Raw genomic sequence first — 18,099 nt, 5'->3', positions numbered from 1 at the left:
CCCCTCCCAGATGTTTTCCTGGGCAGTGCAGCCACATGCCAATGAGGTCCAGTGTACAAGGGCCAAACTGCAGAGCAGCATACAGTCTTACCACATAAGCTCATGGGTTATAGGCTCCAACTGTGCAGTCCTTAAAGGATGGCCCTTAGGCTGTGAGCTGGGGTGGGACTGTGGAGAGGGGCTGGAGCCCCTGATGGTGGACTCACATATCCACACAAACTTCCATGAGTTTATTAGAAGGCAGAAAACGGAACAAGTTGCAGGATGAAGACTTAAATCTAATCATATCAATAACCAGGTTAAATATAAATGCCATAATAACCCCTTTAAAAGGCAGAGACTGTCAAACTGGATAAAACAGTAAGACCAATTTTATTTTTCCTGAACTTTAGGAAACAAACTGAGGGTTGCTAGAAGGAAGATTGGAGGAGGGATGGGGTATTTGGGTGATGGGCATTAAGGAGGGCACTTGATGGAATGAGCGCTGGGTCTTAGATAAGACTGATGAATCATTAAATTCTACCTCTGAAACTAGTAATATACGTTAACTAAATTGAATTTAAACAAAGAATTTAAAAAAAAAATAGTAAGACCTAATCATATACTACCTAAAAGAAACATCCTTAAAATATATAAACACAAATAAGTTAGGAGAAGAATGTTTAAAAAAAGAAAGAAAGAAAAAAGGCTACCATGCCAATATTAGTTTGAGGAGAGAGAATACATGGGAAACACTGTATGACACCAGAACACGTTATGGAAGCACATTAATTAATCATTAATCCTAAATGGGAAGACCAGGGAAAGATGATGTCTGAACTGGTCCTTGAAGGACAAGAGGCCCTCTGATAGCAGCAACTGGATGGGAGAAAATTTGAGGACTAAATGAACTCCCGGTAGACACAGAAACAGGAAGACACAGACGTGGCAGTGCTGGTGAAAGGAGGAGTGACGGCTGGGGGAGGGGAAGAAAGAGAGCTAAGAGGCAGATCACAGATCTTAAGTCCCTTCCAAAGGATGCTGGACTTTATTTTATGAAAATGAGAACAACCAAAGGCTTTTCAGATCACACGTCAGATGGTGAGAACTGTTTGTTACAAATATCAGATAGCAGAGGAAGAAACTGAAGTCAAGGAGAACAATTAGGCACTCACTGAAATACTCCAGTGAGGCATGACAACAGGGGCCCGGGGCAAGGTGGACGGCACCTCAGGAAGGAGGCTGATGGAAGTGGCATTCCAGGGGCAGAATCAGCAGGTGGGAGACAAAAGAAATCTCTAAAGGAAAAGAGATTCCATGATTTCAAAGTGAGTTACCATGATGACAGGGATCCCATTTGTTGTGACAGAAAACCAGAGAAAGAAAAACACACAAGAGTGGGGTCCCTGGGAGGATGCTGTGCTCTCAGAGTGGCTGAGGGGCGGTACCTCCAGAATGGCCATGGGAAGGTGTCCTCAGGCAGCTAGAAAGGCAGAGCCAGCAGATGGAGGCAGATTTATGAGTCTGCTGCAAAGACAAGACAGCTATGCTACAAAAGCAGCTACCATACAGTAATTACATCAAGCTTAAACCCAGGCCTCTTTAGGAATTAACTACCCAATACATCTTTTCCAGTTTTTAATCTAATCTCTTCCAAAGGGTCAACATTTCACACAATTTTATTTAAAAAAAATTTTTTTTTAAGATTTTATTTATTCATGAGAGACACGGAGGGAGAGAGAGAGAGAGAGAGAGAGAGAGAGAGAGGCAGAGACACAGGCAGAGGGAGAAGCAGGATCTGTGCAGGGAGCCCAATGTGGGACTTGATTCCGGGTCTCCAGGATCAGGCCCTGGGTGGAAGGTGGCACTAAACCGCTGAGCCACCCAGGCTGCCCACACACAAACAATTTTATTGAAAATCAAGATACATAAACTTCAAAAATATTCAAAGATTTTTAACCCACAGCAAATTGTTTCCTGCTTCGATATTAGTAATATTTACTTGTAATTAAGTTAATTAGCCCCATTTATGTCTATAGCACAGCTTCTCAGATTATCTGTGGTAAAGGACTGATGTTTTAAATTTCTAGTCCATTACAGATCTACCTATGGCCCTACTGTGAACTGAACTGCGTACCACCCAAATTCATATGTTGCAGTCCTAACCCCCTACTGTGGCTATAACTTGGAGACAGGGTTGACAAAGGCATAATTAGGATTAAATGAGGCCATAAGGCTGGGCTCTGATGTGACAGGACTAGTGTCCTTATAAGAAGAGCTCCCAAAGAGCGCTCTCTCTCTCTCTCTCTCTCCCTTCCTCTGAACACATATGAAAAAGAGATCATATGAGCACACAGCAAGATGGAAGCCAATTATGAGCCAAGGGAAGAGACCTCAGAACAGAATTTATCCTGCTGACACTTTGATCTTGAACTTCCAGCCTCCAGAACTGTGAGAACTAATTTCTGTGGTCTAAACAGCCACCAAGTCTGTGGTATTTTGTTAGGCAATCAGAGTAGACTAATACATACCACATGTGATCAAAGAGTTTGTACAACATGCAGCTCACCATGCAAGTTGCACAGTACTCTGTTTGGTCTATACCTTGTTCAACAACATGAGTCCACTGGCCACATGTTTAAATGTGACAGTGATGTCAAACTGCCTTAGGCATTTCTAAACATGCCCGGCTTCTGTGCTAATCTCACTGTTGACTAGTATCAAATACTTGGTGGACTAACAGCAGTCTACAGACCATGCTTCAACCAGTACTGGTTTATTGTCTTTCTGTGATAGTTTTTTTTTTTAAATGTGCAACATTTAGCTTAGGCACAGAACTCAAAATAAAGGCATGAATATTAAACACGTATGAAACCAGATGTATGTCATGGGGTGAGGGGAATAACAGAGAAGCTCAAGATTCCATCATATACCTAGGCAAGATCCCACAAGACACTGCAGAATGCAGATTCTTAAAAATGAACAGCACTGTGCCTTGTTTATAATGCCTCTTCTATTCTGTTTCTCTTTTGCTTTTCCTTCAGTCTCTGTAATCATATCCACACAGAACTCATTATAATTAGATTACAAGCTCAAAGCTGGATTACTTCTTCCATTGACAATATATATACCAAACACACAAAACAGATGCCCTCAAGGGACTCTGACTTAGATGGATAAGCAAATTAACTCCCATGATCCTGTCACTGAGGTGAGGACCCTCTATTCCAGATGAGGATACGTCCAACTTTCTGATGGCCATTCCAGAGGATCTTTGATGCACGAGACCTAATGCACACGTTCAGTTTTCATTCTGAGTCCCTACTGGTTTGTTTCCTATAAAAGAGTGTTCATTCATATTCAAACTTCACCTACCTTCTGTAGCACAACTGAGGACAACGATTACCTCTTCTGCATAGGTGGAAACAGGCTAGAAATGAGTGGAGATCATCATGGTTTCAAGCCAGCATCATGCCTTGGCAAATAGGTAGGTTTACAAGACCACAGAATATATTTTGTGCAAACGGGATTGCTGTGAAAAACTTTGCTGGCTAAACTTTCCTATTTTTTTCTATGTCCAAGGAAGAGGTAATTCAGCGTTAGCATTTTCACTTCTTCATAGTTCTTATAACCACAGGACTCAGTAAAGAAGACCTAGTAAAGAACAGAATTTCAAAACTGCAAAGGCCCAGAATAACCAATGGCAACCTCCCTGTAGCAGATGCCAGCCATTTGTCTAAATAAATTTCCTTTCTTTCTTTTCTTTCTTCTTTCTTTCTTTCTTCTTTCTTTCTTTCTTTCTTTCTTTCTCTCTCTCTCTCTCTTTTTCTTTCTCTCTCTCTTTCTTTCTTTCTTTCCTTCTTTCTTTCTCTTTCTTTCTTTCTTCTATAAATTTATTTTTTATTGGTGTTCAATTTGCCAACATATAGAATAACACCCAGTGCTCATCCTGTCAAGTGCCCCCCTCAGTGCCCGCCACCCAGTCACACCCCCCCCCCCCGCCCACCTCCCCTTCCACCACCCCTAGTTCGTTTCCCAGAGTTAGGAGTCTTTCATGTTCTGTCTCCCTTTTTGGTATTTCCCACTCATTTTTTCTCCTTTCCCCTTTATTCCCTTTCACTATTTTTTATATTCCCCAAATGAATGAGACCATATAATGTTTGTCCTTCTCCGATGGACTTATTTCACTCAGCATAATACCCTCCAGTTTTTCACTCAGCATAATACCCTCCAGTTAGATGGCTATAATTAAAACAGCAACAACAAACCCAGAAAATAAGTGTTGACAAGGACATGGAGAAACTGGAATCCTTGTGCACTGCGGCTGGTAATGTAAAATTATGCAGCTGAGCAGAAAGCAGTTCAGTGGCTCCTCAAAAAATTTAATGTAGAGCTACTATATAATTCAGCAATTCCACTCCTAGATATATACCCAAAAGAACTGAAAGCAGGGACTCAAACAGATAACCATATGCCAATCTTCACTGCAGCATTATTTATAATTATATTAAAATAGCCAAAAGGTGGAAACAACTCAAATGTCCAACAACATATAAAGAGATAAACAAAATGTGGTCTCTATCCATACAATGCACTATTATTCAGATACAAAAAGGAACGAAGTTCTTACACATGCCACAACACGGATGAACTTTGAAAACACTATGGTAAGTGAAAAAGGCCAGACACAAAGGGACAAACAATTCTGTGAATCACTTATGTAAAACATCTAGAATAGGCAATTTCACAAAGTCAGAAAGTAGAGGTTAGGAGGGTTTGGGTGAGAGGGATCTGAGGAATTAATGCTTAAAGGTGATGGCTGTGCAACACAGTGAATGCAATTAATCTCACTGCATTGGACACTTAAGATAGTTAAAATGGCAAATTTTGTTGTTTATATTTCACCAACAATAGAAAATCTTGTAATAAAAGGCTCACAACTATTACTACACCCATATTTTTACCATCTTTACTATCATAGCAATGTTTTGGTGTTCTTTTCTTGGGAAAGTTTTGTGACTGGTACTACCTCACTAACAGACATAGCACAAGCTCTTCTTGGTGAGTATTGTGACTACTCACTTACACACAAGCTAAGAGCCTTACACAATTCTTATGCATTAGGGGTATGTCCCTGCAGTTACATAAATAATTACATTCTTCCCTCTGCCCTTGAAAGCATTGATGCTAGAGTCTACTTAAGTCAAGCAGGGTTCTTCTTTGCAAGCTACAAACACCAATTCTGTTTTACTTAGACAAAGAAGGGGTTTGTTAAAAGGAAATCAGGAAGCTTACATACCCTCTAAAAGATCTACAGAGCCAGGCTTGGCAGTTACCCAGCCAGGCGCAATGTCCAAAATCGGCCACAGCTGTAAAACAGAGACCTCACACCCCTGACCACAGCCACTGCCAGAGTATCCCTCACCAAAGTGGATTCTGTACATTGCTTCCTTCCTCTGACCACTAGCTTCCAGTTCAAAGTTTGGAGTGGCAAGGTTATAACTGTCTGAATATAGACCATGTCCCCATGTCCACACCCAAGAAGCAAGGGAGGCTAGGAAGGCAGCACCCTGGCACTGCCTACTTCTGGGATACTGAGGGTGGACTCTGCCTTACAAGGTCAGAGATTCCGTAGACATAAAAGGGGGTTTTGATGCTCAAAGATCAAAAAGAATGACTCATGCTCACTGGACCATGTCTTTAGGCAAACCAATTTGCAAATTAGAAATTTAAGCTAAGCATGCCTGACAAGGGTTCTCAGCAGAGGAAGCAGTACACTTAAAATACCAAGAAAGCAAGAGCTCAGTCCTTTGGAGTACCATCAAGGAGCTGGGTATTATTAAGTGTGGGGAGGATAGCAGTGGGGAAGAGCTGCAGGATTTCACAAATGAACTGCAAAACTAAACCTGGATTTCAACCTTGAAAATGGTAGACAGCCTGAAGGCTTTTAAGGAGAATTTGCCCTGGAGACTCCACGCTCCTTCAGCAGGACCACCTTCCTCTCTGCTCACAGTGTCCTGTCCCGAGCCCCTCACTCCAGGCTCCTTGACTGTGGTCACTCCTCCTCAAAAATACCTCCTCTCTGACTCTCGAGGAGGCTGAGTTCTTCTGTACACTCCAGCCATTTTCTGTGTCTGTGTGTGACTGCTTGGTGTTCTGTGTTCATGCTAGACAAAGCTCCAAGATGCCAGGGACCAAGCCTGCTTCTGCTCAGGGCCCAGGAGGAGGTGCAGTCAGTCCCCAATATCTGTTGGGGCAGGGGCACACTCAACCCCAGAGGCAGAGGCCAACGTACTTCCCTTCTCCAACACCACAGAACACTCTGGCCACATCAGCAAGGAGAAAGCAACATAAGGGAGTAGAATTATTAAGCAGAGAAAGATGCTTTGTCTCTCTCACTCCTCTTCCTCAGTTCCTAAAATAAATAAGAGTGGGGGTGGGGTGGAGGTAGGAAGGCAGATGCAGTGAGGACCAGCAGAGGCCTAATTTCCAAATTTGCTCTTCTCCACGGCAAACTCTTCTTCTGTTTTCAATATCAAAATGCTAGCAATTTATGAGGAATCTAATGGAGACACGTTACCTCAAACCTCAGGTTTTCTGGGAACCATTTTAACCAAATCCAAGGAGCTGCTGCTGCTATAATGTGCCAGTATCATCTCTCTGCTTTGGATTTATTTGTTTGTTTTGCAACAGAGTGATCATTTCTATTTTCAAATGACAACATTCAATGTACTCCAGCATAATCACATAATATACTTAGAAAGTATTAAGTAAAAAAGTCATTGAAATCAGCACATTGAGGAAACTAAAAACCAATCAAATGATGAAAATGAGGAAGCTTAAAAAAGACTGCCAACTTATCTCTTTAGTCTAGGGTATGACTAACATATGGACGGCAGAATTATCTTTCTCATTTTAGACTCACTTTCAGAATTAGCAACAGACTAATTGTCCTGTTCTGTCACCACATCTTTAGATATATCCATATTTTATTAATCTCTCTAATTAGCCATCATTTTTGAGAATTTCCTCACTGGACTTAGAGATGTAATATTTATGATCACTTTTATAATGCTAGAAACAGTGCATCTGTGTAGTACTGCAGCTCACTACCAGCCATGAGGAAGTGTCAGCATGCAAACCAACACAGCAATACTAAATGATTAATTAACAAGTCAGAGGAAAAAAACTGTTTAAAAAGCACCACAGTTGGGGAAAAAAATCAACAGACTGAGATCACTGAAAAAATATATGGAGAGAGCATAGTCTATGATACAATATATACAAAATTTAAAAAGAGGCAAAACGAAGTGGCAAAAGAAGTCAGAAAAATGGTTAGTTTTGGTTAGCACTGATTGGAAGGGCAAGAAGCGGCTTCTGGTACAATGTTCTATGTCTTATGAATACGTTCACTTCTTGAGACTTCACTTAGCTTGACATCCATAACCAGTATCTCTATGTATGCTATACTTTAATAACAAGTTCCTTAAAATATTTTAATATTCCCTTAAAATATCCTATAAATATTTCAAAATATAGCATTCTATTTCAGCTCTACTTTAAGAAGTAACAGTAGAGGTCTAGAGGTCCCTTAAAATTCTCCTAGGGTCTAAAATAATTTCAAAATTAACTGACTTCAACTGGCACATACAATAAATGTAACACACACACACTAAACTGCTTTTTAGCGGTGTAGAGCAGTTACAAAGGATTTAAATCACAGATTTATGTGTAATGAGTTTCTGGGAAAAGCTGTTATCTTGTTCACTGGTTGTATATTCACAAACACTGAATTTCAAAATGCCTCTTATCTAATTAAAATATTACAACATGCCCAGCACACCCACTATAGGTAATATATTAGAGGTTTACTATTATGTTGACAAGAATGGATTTTGTAGTGAACTAGGTATAAATTAGAATAAGCATAATGATATGCCAGTAATATAAAATATGGTATAAGCTAAACAGAAAATGAAGTATCTTCTTTAGTTCATAAATTATTATCATATATTAAAACTATCTGAAAATACCAAAATAAACTCCCTTTTTCCAGATATAAAAATACTACTACAGAATTCTGGTTTTTATAAGTTAATGAAGCCACCTAAATCCAAATCTCTCAATACATCCTCAAACAAAACAGATCAATGAGGAGAGAACAAATGAAGGTATCCATTATTTATGACTACAACATAACTAGGAGATAGGGAATGCCATGAACTTCAGGTTACATGAAAACAGGGAAGTCAACACCCAGATCCAGGAACACCAGTTCTAGAGCCCATATCTATGTGGGGAATCAAGTCAGAAACTTTGAAAGAAAAGTAGAGAGGGAAATAGAGTTCTAGGATGTTGGACGACAAATATAATCACTAACAGAAAAAGAAATCTCCACTGTGAGAAACTAGAGAAAACAGGTCTGGCATAGGTGGATCAGAGATTCCTGGAAAATCAAAACGACAGAGCTTAAAAATGAATAGAACCAGAGTCTGTAGTCATAGGAAGGCACCACTTCTGGGGGGAAGAATTACACAGAAGGATCGGGTGTTTTATGAAGGCTGGTGATTATGGAAAAGAAGAAAGTAAAAAGTAGAAATTATGGTCCTGCACAAACCAGAGCAAACTCACACTTCTCACCACAAAGAAAGTACTCCTTAAAGAAAACAGTCTTTTTTTTTGCACATCAAAACCACAGTGAGATGTTACCTCACACTAGTTCGAATGACTACTATTAGAGACAAGAAATGACAAGTGTTGGCAAGGATGTGGAGAAAAGGGAACACTTGTGCACTGTCGGTGGGAATGTTAATTGGTGCAGCCACTGTGGAAAACAATATGGAGGTTCCTCAAAAAGTTAAAAATAGAACTGCCATAGGATTCTGCAATTCTACTTCTCGGTATATATTTGAAGCAAAGGAAAACACTAGTTTGAAAAAACATATGCATCCAGCATTACTTCCAACAGCTGAGATATGGAAGCAACTTCAGTGTCCCTGTAAATGGGAGAGGGCATCAAAAGGTACAAACTTTCAGTTATAAAATAAGTAAGTCAAGGGAATGTAACAATCAGCACAGGATTAACTATAGTTAATACTGTATTGAATATGTGAATGCTGTTAAGAGAGTAAATCTTAAAAGTTCTCATGACAAAAAGATTTTTCTAACTATATGGTGTTGGAAGTTAACTAGACTCATTGTGATGATCATTTCACAATATACACAACATTGAATCATGCTGTATATCTGAAACTAATATGTCAATTGTACTTCAATAAAAAAAAAATGCTTAGCCAAAGAAAAAGAAAAACAAAGATACAACATTCTTGCCATACCAGAGGAAGGGAGCACCGTGAACCATGGAGCTAGGGGAGCTGCTGCCAGCTTGAGCTACTAAAGCTAGTCCAGGGAAGTCACCCATTTCAAAATGGTCAGAAAAAACAGCAATAACGTCTGAATAGAGGTACTAGAATAAGACAGACATTGAGAATCAAGGGGTTTCAGGTTTGGGGTTTGCTAACCAACAAAATAAAAATGATCAAAAAACCAATAAAGCAAAATAGAAACCAGACAAAAATTGTAACTCAAGAATCAAACCTGAATTGAATGATATTAAGTAAGCATTTACAAATGCAAAAGAAAACCTCCAAGTAAGAAATCTAAAAACTCAGAACAGAAATATCAAACCAATAAACAGGAAGATGTGAAATGAGAGTGACAATCCAGCAAAGAGTCAAAGAAAAAGAAAAAAATCATCTTAGAAGTGAAGAATAAACCACAAAGTAGCCAACGGAGAATAGGCGGAAGTGAAAACAACGGACCTGAAAGAAAGGACTAAAAAGTCAAGATGGAAAAAATAAAATAGAGACGTCAAAGTGAAATAAAATGATCCATATAGAAGACAGGAAAAGAAGTTCCAACACACATACAACTGAAGACCCTGAAGAAAAACAAAAGAATGTAATTAACATTGAATATAATTCAAGAAAATGTTCCAAAAATAAAAGAAGACCTGAAACAACATTTGAAAGGGCCCACTGTGTATCTGTGGTTTGAACCAGTCAACTCTGAGACATATACCTACTTATAAAACTATTACATTTTAAAGATAAATTTAAAAAGTAAGAATAGACCCCTGGCCCTCAAAGTAAAACATCCGACTCACTCACAAAAAGAAAAAAGCCAGGCTGACATCAAAGTCTGACAGGAATAAACAAAGACAACATTGCAGTAACATTTTCAAGAAATTTTAAGAAAACTGAACCAAAATATTTTTTATAAAGCTAAGTTGTCCTTCAAATAGTAATGTCATAGAATAATACTCTTAAATATTCAAGAACTTAAAAATTCTTCTTGAGGAATCTTTTGCTAGGATCCCTGGGTGGCGCAGCGGTTTGGCGCCTGCCTTTGGCCCAGGGCGCGATCCTGGAGACCCGGGATCGAATCCCACATCGGGCTCCCGGTGCATGGAGCCTGCTTCTCCCTCTGCCTATGTCTCTGCCTCTCTCTCTCTCTCTGTGACTATCATGAATAAATAAATAAAATCTTAAAAAAAAAAAAAAAAAGGAATCTTTTGCTACTCAAAGTAGGGTTCACTGGCATCCAGTATATAAGTATATAAGGAGTATATAAGGGATATATAAGGGGATATATATAAGGGATGAGAATCTAGGTGTTACCCAAGAAGTCCAAATGATTCATATGCCCATTACTGTTGGAGAAGCAGTGTACAAGAGAACAAGTTTCATGACAAAAGAGGTGAGTGTTAGGGGAACTTTGGCAGAGTGACTGATGGCAAACACCAGGGAGATCTGTCTCCTAGGATAAAAAAGATACAAACAAATGCTGAATATTTTGACAAAGTAGAAATAATACAACTGAAATATTAGGAGAAAGGAGAAAGGAAATATATTAATTGTCAAACAGATAACACATAATCAAAATATGTTTTTTAAAACTGACAAACCTGGGACACCTGGGTGGCTCAGTGGCTGAGCATCTGCCTTTGGCTCAGGGCATGACCCCAGGATCCTGGGATCGAGTCCTGCATCATGCTCCCTGCGTGGAGCCTGCTTCTCTCTCTGCCTATGTGTCTGCCTCTCGCTTTTTGGGTCTCTCATGAATAAATAAATAAATTCTTTAAGACATAAAAATAAATAAATTTTTAAAAATGACAAATCTAGTAGTAGAAATCTAAATAAAGGGAAAATAACTAAGGGCATTATAGGAGCTATAACTATAAAGGTACAAAACAACTCTACCTGAATACCTCCCCACAAAAAGAGAGTATACACCACATAGAGAAAGAAGCACAGTAAATATAACATAATGCCATAAAATAACATAAGTTAAGACCAAACACAATGGCATCTCAATTAATGCAAATAGGCTTAATACATCAATTAAAAGTAAAATATTTCAAACTATATCTTCCAAAAGAAAACTAAATCCTATGCTTTGGACAAGAGACACGTCTCAATGAAAGTGATTCAGGAAAGCTAAAAATAAGGGCATACTAGAGAAAAAAAGAAAAATGGAAAGGAAGGTACATAATTCTAATATCAGACAGTAAAATTTAAGTCCAAAAACACTAAAAATGACAAAGAAATATTTTTATCATGTTAAAGTCACAATTCAAAATCAAAATAAGTAACATAGCAATTACATTCATAAACCAGAAGCTACAACAGATGTTTTATAACAGGAGCACAGTATTTAATAGGAGATTTTATTTTCTTAAAAAGAAATTTATTTGTGAAGGGGAGAGAAACAGAGAGAGAGAGAGACAGAGGGAGCTCATGTGTGGGAGAGTGAGGCAGAGAGAGAAGGAGAAGCAGACTCCCTGCCAAGCAGAGACCCCAAAGCAGGGCTCGATCCTAGGACCCTGAGATCATGACCTGAACCAAAGGCAAATACTTAACCCACTGAGCCACCCAGGCATCCAAATAGGAGACTTTGATATCACTCTTAAATCAAGACAAGTGGACAAAAAGTAATAATTTAGGAGATCTAAACAATACGTTTCCTATGGTGGAGCTTACAGAGAAACAGATATAGATACTGATAACATTACATGAGTATAATAAAGGGCCTATTTTCTTCTCAAGCACACATAGAACATTTAAAAGTCTGATCCTGTGTCAGGTCACAGAAAAAGTCTCAAACTTAAAAGGCATGTATAGATCTAAAAAGGAAAATCTGAATATTCTCTTAAGTAAAACATGTATGTACAATACTGTTAATAAACTCCAGGCAAGAAGACAAAGAAAAAAAAATTAGTCTAAGGTCACAAGTACAGGTGTTCTAACTTTTGACTGCATTCACGTGCTGTTTAAGTAATATTCAACTATTTTGAAGACACAGCAAAATGACAGACTCTCAAGAATCAACATATATTTGAAATGCAAACTCCATTTTATTTTGGAGAAATATTTTTAACCTCCTTTAAAATTATGAATCCTACCTTATTCTTTGCCCATAGAATTCACCAGGATCTACCTCATTTTAATATAAATATTTGTAGGTTATTCTAGTTTTCTCAAACTGTTTTACAAGAATGAGGGTAAATAAGGGCCTCTCATGATTCATAAAAATACCATCTCTCCAGGGCACCCAGCTTAGTCAATTAAGCGTCTGCTCTTGACTTCAGCTCAGGTCATAATATTGAGATCCTGGGATCCAGTCCCGCGTTGGGCTTTGCTCAGTGAACAGTCTGCTGTCCCTCTCTCTCCCTCTCCATCCCTCCACCCATCCGTATGCACTCTGTCTCTCAAATAAATAAATATCTTAAAAAATGATTTCTTTCTGATGTCTATGGCAGAGTTTTTTTCTTGCATTAATATTTTAACATATGAAATGAAGTTACTGTATTATATTTCTGCTTCATAATTGCTTTAAAATACTAATAGTGGGTCTCGAAATAAAAACCTTCTACAATGTGTGACCTCACAATTCTGTGGTTTAGTGGTAATTAAAAACATAATCAAAGAGCTGACAGCACTGTCATTAAGTCCAGTCATGTCTTGCCCACTAGAGATCCTTATCACTGAAAGTCACCATGGATATGTCCTCAACTATCAACTAGTACCCTATCAATTCATCTCACAGCTCCATGTGTGACATCAACTGTATCTTGCCAACAAGAAGAGCAGAATCACAGGCAGCCTGGATTAAAGTCTTAATAATTTCCATAGCAATATTAATAATGCAAGGAGGAGACTAAACGTCTGATAGTCAAAGGAATGAGGATTCCTTCTCTCTAAATAAAGAGGCTATAGTAACTGATGTTTTCACAACTGCAAATGCCTTTGCTCAAACTTCCCATACAAAATGGCTCAAAATTCTTCAGGATTTAGAAAAAAAACCATCTGACTTGCTATCCTCATTCAATTTAAACCTGATCTTATACTAAATATGAAAATACATGCAGGTGTGTATAAGGTGGGAGAAGTAGACATGCTGGGAAATAATCTGACTAGGTTCTTGGAAATCCCAATATTTGTAATGGGGTCAAATGACAGTTCATCTAGTATAATAGTGATTCCTTAATGACATCCACAGATATATCTCTACTTGCAGGGCTACCTGTAATTCTTAAACTTATTTTGTTTTTAAATTTTATATCATACAATAAAGTTGAGGGGTTTTGTGTACAGTTTCATGAATTTTAACAAATAGATAGATTTGCATGGCCGCTAGCATATTGGGAGTACTGAATAGTTCCATCTCCCCCAGAGTCCCTCATGCCATGTCTTTATAGTCATTCAAAACAAAATTAATTTAATTCACTTTATTTTAATGCTTTTTCCCAGGAAAGAGTAAAACAGAACAACCAAAACAATCCCTCCAAAACATCCAAGGATCACTGACTCAAAGATTCAAAGACACAGTGATAGGGTAAGGTTTATGCAAGCTCAGTTCCTTTTTCAGTCCTAGCAAGAATTGACATAATATGCCTGCTCTGTTCCAAAGACATTCTCCGATTAGGGATTTAGTTGTTCCTGTTACACACCAGATAGCTGACTCCTTCTCTCTCTGCCTTTGTAGACTCTATGCCAAGTCCAGGGCTCAAATCCAAAAGGGGCTCAGTAACACTCCAGTGGTCCTAGTGCAGGACACAGCCCCAGACCTCAAGGAAGCAGTCAGAGAAAACTCCAACAAGAAAGAAGCCTGAAGTAGGAGCTATCATCAGAAAAGAGGTGGTGATACATTTCAGAGGATGGCGGTGGCAAGTAGCAAGGAGAACAAAGCCAAGGGTTGTGGAGGACTAGGGAGACAGAGAAATGCAGTAGCAAATGAATGTGAGAAACGGGCTGAAAGCTGATGGATCATCCAGAGAACTGCATCACTGGCCTAAACCACTCCATCCCAAATTTCTCTCTCACTAGGATAAATTACATCAAGTAGAATTTCAGATCAAGGAATAAGGTCTATTTCACATTTATTTAAATTTTATGAAGCTTAGTTTTTTAAAAAGGCAACTTCAAAAACTCCCCAACTGAGGGCATTTTTGCTGAATGACACTGCTACAACAGATTCTCTTCCCAGAGTTGCACAATTACCTGTTTAAACAAGCTCTGGCCTTAGAAGCAGTTTTAAAGAAATTCACTCTTATTAAAAAATTATGACAAATACTCAAATAGGCTGCTCCTTTGCTCTGGCCCCAACCCAATCTTGGTACTATCCTTGACAACAAGCAGGACAAAATATTAGTTATTAATAAACAGCTTTTGCTTTTCCTAACCTGTAGGTGAAAGAGATCCAAGCCTAAAATTACAAGCACACCAGTCATTCATTATCCTTCAACCCATCATCTATCTACTCATCATGTAAGAACTTCTATTATTCTGGAAAGGTCAAAACTGCATTGTAAAATGTCATTCAGGGCAGCCCCGGTGGCCCAGCGGTTTAGTGCTGCCTTCGGCCTGGGGTGTGATCCTGGAGACCTGGGATCGAGTCCCACATCGGGCTCCCTGCTTCTCTGTCTGCCTGTGTCTCTGCCTCTCTCTCTGTGCTGCTCATGAATAAATAAAATAAAATCTTTAAAAAAATAAAAAATAAAAAAATATTCAAGTCATAAATTCTAAAGCTCAACAGCATCAGAGGTCATCCTTACATATGACATAAAAAATTTTACATAATTTTTTTAAATTCCCAACAGCATTATTTGTACTAAACAATTAGATGTAAAATGAATTCACTAAATTCTCCTATATATTTGTTTATCTGCACATTAAACACTCCAGGAAGCATACATAAGGATCCTAACACCATGACTGTCCCCACAAACAAGAATTTGTTGACTGGGAGATAGAGGTAGAGGGATTTTATCTCTGTGTTTTTGAACCTTTCAAGTTTGAACAATGAAAATGCAATACTATTCAAAGAATAAATTAAAGCATTTATGTAAAGATCATTATTTCTGTAAGTAAGTACCTTTATAGTTTCCATGCTGTCAGCTGACAACAAAAATGCAACTGTATCAAATGATACCATCAAATAGCAAGCCACAGGGAAGATGATGGAGGCTATCATTGTCCTTACAAAGAGATGTATGTGTGTGTGTATACACACACACACACACACACACACACACACACACACACACGGGAGAGAACAGCTTCTCCAATAACTTGCTTGGAAGTTACATGTATAAAGCAAAAAGAAGAGTTGAGAAGGAATGCTTGCAGTCAGCTCTTTCTCCCACTAACTGAAGTGCCCCACTGAATATCGTCTACTGTTTTCAGAACTCTTTTCACCTGTGCATGAGGATGTTCTCAGGAGGATAGCACAGCTGCAGCAACAGTGAAGGTCAAGAGCAGCCTCTAGAGGGCACCATCTGTTGACCCAGACAAGGATCCAAAGTACAGAGGCAAAGAAGGGTGGAGGCTGCTCCTGGCAGGACAGGCCTCCTCCCCATGCACTGTCCCAGTGTCCATGTGGAAATAGCCACAGTGCAGGACTAACTGCTCAGTAGCAGGAAATCCAACATTCAAATCCAACAACTTTCTTCGAATGCAGACATAAAGTATTCACCTCAATACCACAGGTCAGAATACTATTTACCAGCCCTTGGGGAAAGAAAAACTTGTGCCAGAATGCACATCAAGTTTCACGAAGCATACTTAGAGCTCAGCTGACATGGTCTTCCATACCTAGACATTTGCTATGAAGGAAGCAGGTGATTTACACTTTAATATGAACTCCTCTCTTTCTGCAAACTACTAACAGTTCACAGAGCAGCAAGCAGAGAGTAAGCCATACTTAGAGCAGCACCATAAACTATGATGAGTACCAACCACTGACAGCAAGGTTTAGTGATATGCTGACCAAAACAACGGGGAAAAAATATCCTGGAAGTTCAAATTCCATTAATATCAGCTAACACATAACTTAATAACTGTATCAGTTGGTCAGGGTTTCAGATAAGACCTTTCTCAAGACTTTAGATTATTAACCTCTTTCTTCCAAAGGAATGAATAAACAGAGCTTAGCATGCTCATTTTCAAAGGTCATTGACCCTTATCTTAAAGCAAAAAACTACAAAATAAGTACTCAAGTATTTGTTACCCAATTGATAAATCAACTTCCAATCAGATCACAGTTCCATACTATTTAGTCTTTTATATTTTAAAAAAACATTCTTTAGGTTAAGCCCTTAAGTAGTTTCTTGGTTTAGGACTATTGAAACATTCCTCAGAAAAGTCAAACTCATGAGTAAATGTTCCAAATTGTTTAAAATGTTTCTTTTAGTTTGAAATTCTTTACTTAAAAGTTATCAAATAGGGCAGCCTGGGTGGCTCAGCAGTTTAGTGCTGCCTTCAGCCCAGGGCCTGATCCTGGGAAACCGGAATCGAGTCCCACGTTGGGCTCCCTGCATGGAGCCTGCTTCTCCCTCTCCCACTTGCTCGCTCTCTCTCGCTCTCTCTCTTTCTCTCTCTCTCCCCCTGTGTCTCTCATTAATAAATAAAATCTTTTTAAAAATTATCAAATACAGATAATAGGGCAGCCCCGGTGGCGCAGCGGTTTAGTGCCGCCTGCTGCCCAGGGCGTGATCCTGGAGACCCTGGATCGAGTCCCACGTCAGGCTCTCTGCATGGAGCCTGCTTCTCCCTCTGCCTCTCTCTCTCTCTGTGTCTCTATGAATAAATAAATAAAATCTTTTTAAAAAAATTATCAAATACAAACTTATGGTTTTTAATGACCCCACTAATGGATATCAACCTCAATCCCTCCCTCATTGGAACACTGGAGTTATTGATCGCTCCCAGTGTGAGACTGAACTCTGGCCTGTCCACACGCCCTGATGGTTCTAAAAGCACATGAAGAGTACCTTGTGTGTTTGAAAGGTTTAACAGCAATAGCATATTACTTTCTTTTTTTTTTAAGATTTTATTTATTTATTCATAAGAGACATAGAGAGAGAAGCAGAGACATAGGTAGAGGGAGAAGTAGACTCCTCACAGGGAGCCCGATGTAGAACTCGATCCCAGGACCCCGGATCACGACCTGAGCTGAAGGAAGATGCTCAACCACTGAGTCACCCAGGTGCCCCAGCATATTACTTTCCATACAATTATAAGCATTTATGTATTTATGTACATGGCCCACATTCTGAAAACAACAAAATATAAAACAATGGATCATTTTTATTCTTACGCTTGACCAGTGAATTCTCAAATGTCTGAAACTATGGCTCACCTCATCAATTTCTCATCAGCAAAACAGTACTCTGGATGAGTAGTTTCTTTAATGTGGATAGGAGTTATGAGACATTAAGAAACGGAAAAGACACCTATGCCTCCTAACATATTCCTTTTAGCAGACTCTAAGAATTCTATTATAAAATCTTATTTGGAGTTTGAAAAAAGACACTTGATATACAAAATCAAATTTTAGGTTAATTGGTATTAGGCTGTTTCATTCTCAATTAGTTTTGGGGGAAAAAGTCACTGGAGCACCTGAGTGGCTCAGTTGGTTGTCTGTCTTTGGATCAGGTCAAGATCTCCTGGGATTGGGCCCCAGGGCAGGCTCCCTGCTCAGCGGGGAGTCTGCTTCTCCTTCTCCCTGTGCCCCTTCCTCCTGCTTGTGCACGCTTTCTCTCCCTCTCTCTCGTTTGTT

At 39.0% G+C, this 18,099-nt stretch overlaps 1 protein-coding gene across 5 annotated transcripts in view; it reads right to left on the bottom strand.

Moving 5' to 3' along the window:
- The window catches only part of ANO10 (anoctamin 10), a 228,679-nt gene that overhangs the window by 133,382 nt on the left and 77,198 nt on the right, over nt 1-18,099 (bottom strand). The window contains exon 12 of one of the 5 annotated variants that reach the window (XR_007405152.1): nt 3,355-3,633. The exons of the other annotated variants lie outside the window; for them this stretch is intronic. The gene's annotated coding sequence lies outside the window, so the exon portion shown is untranslated. The remainder of the gene's footprint in view (nt 1-3,354; nt 3,634-18,099) is intronic. 5 annotated transcript variants of the gene reach the window in all.

This window comes from Canis lupus, chromosome 23 (assembly GCF_003254725.2).
Source record: "Canis lupus dingo isolate Sandy chromosome 23, ASM325472v2, whole genome shotgun sequence".
NCBI lineage: Eukaryota > Metazoa > Chordata > Mammalia > Carnivora > Canidae > Canis > Canis lupus.
Note: the sequence above shows the minus strand (reverse complement) of the source record. Positions and strands in the feature narration are given on the sequence as shown.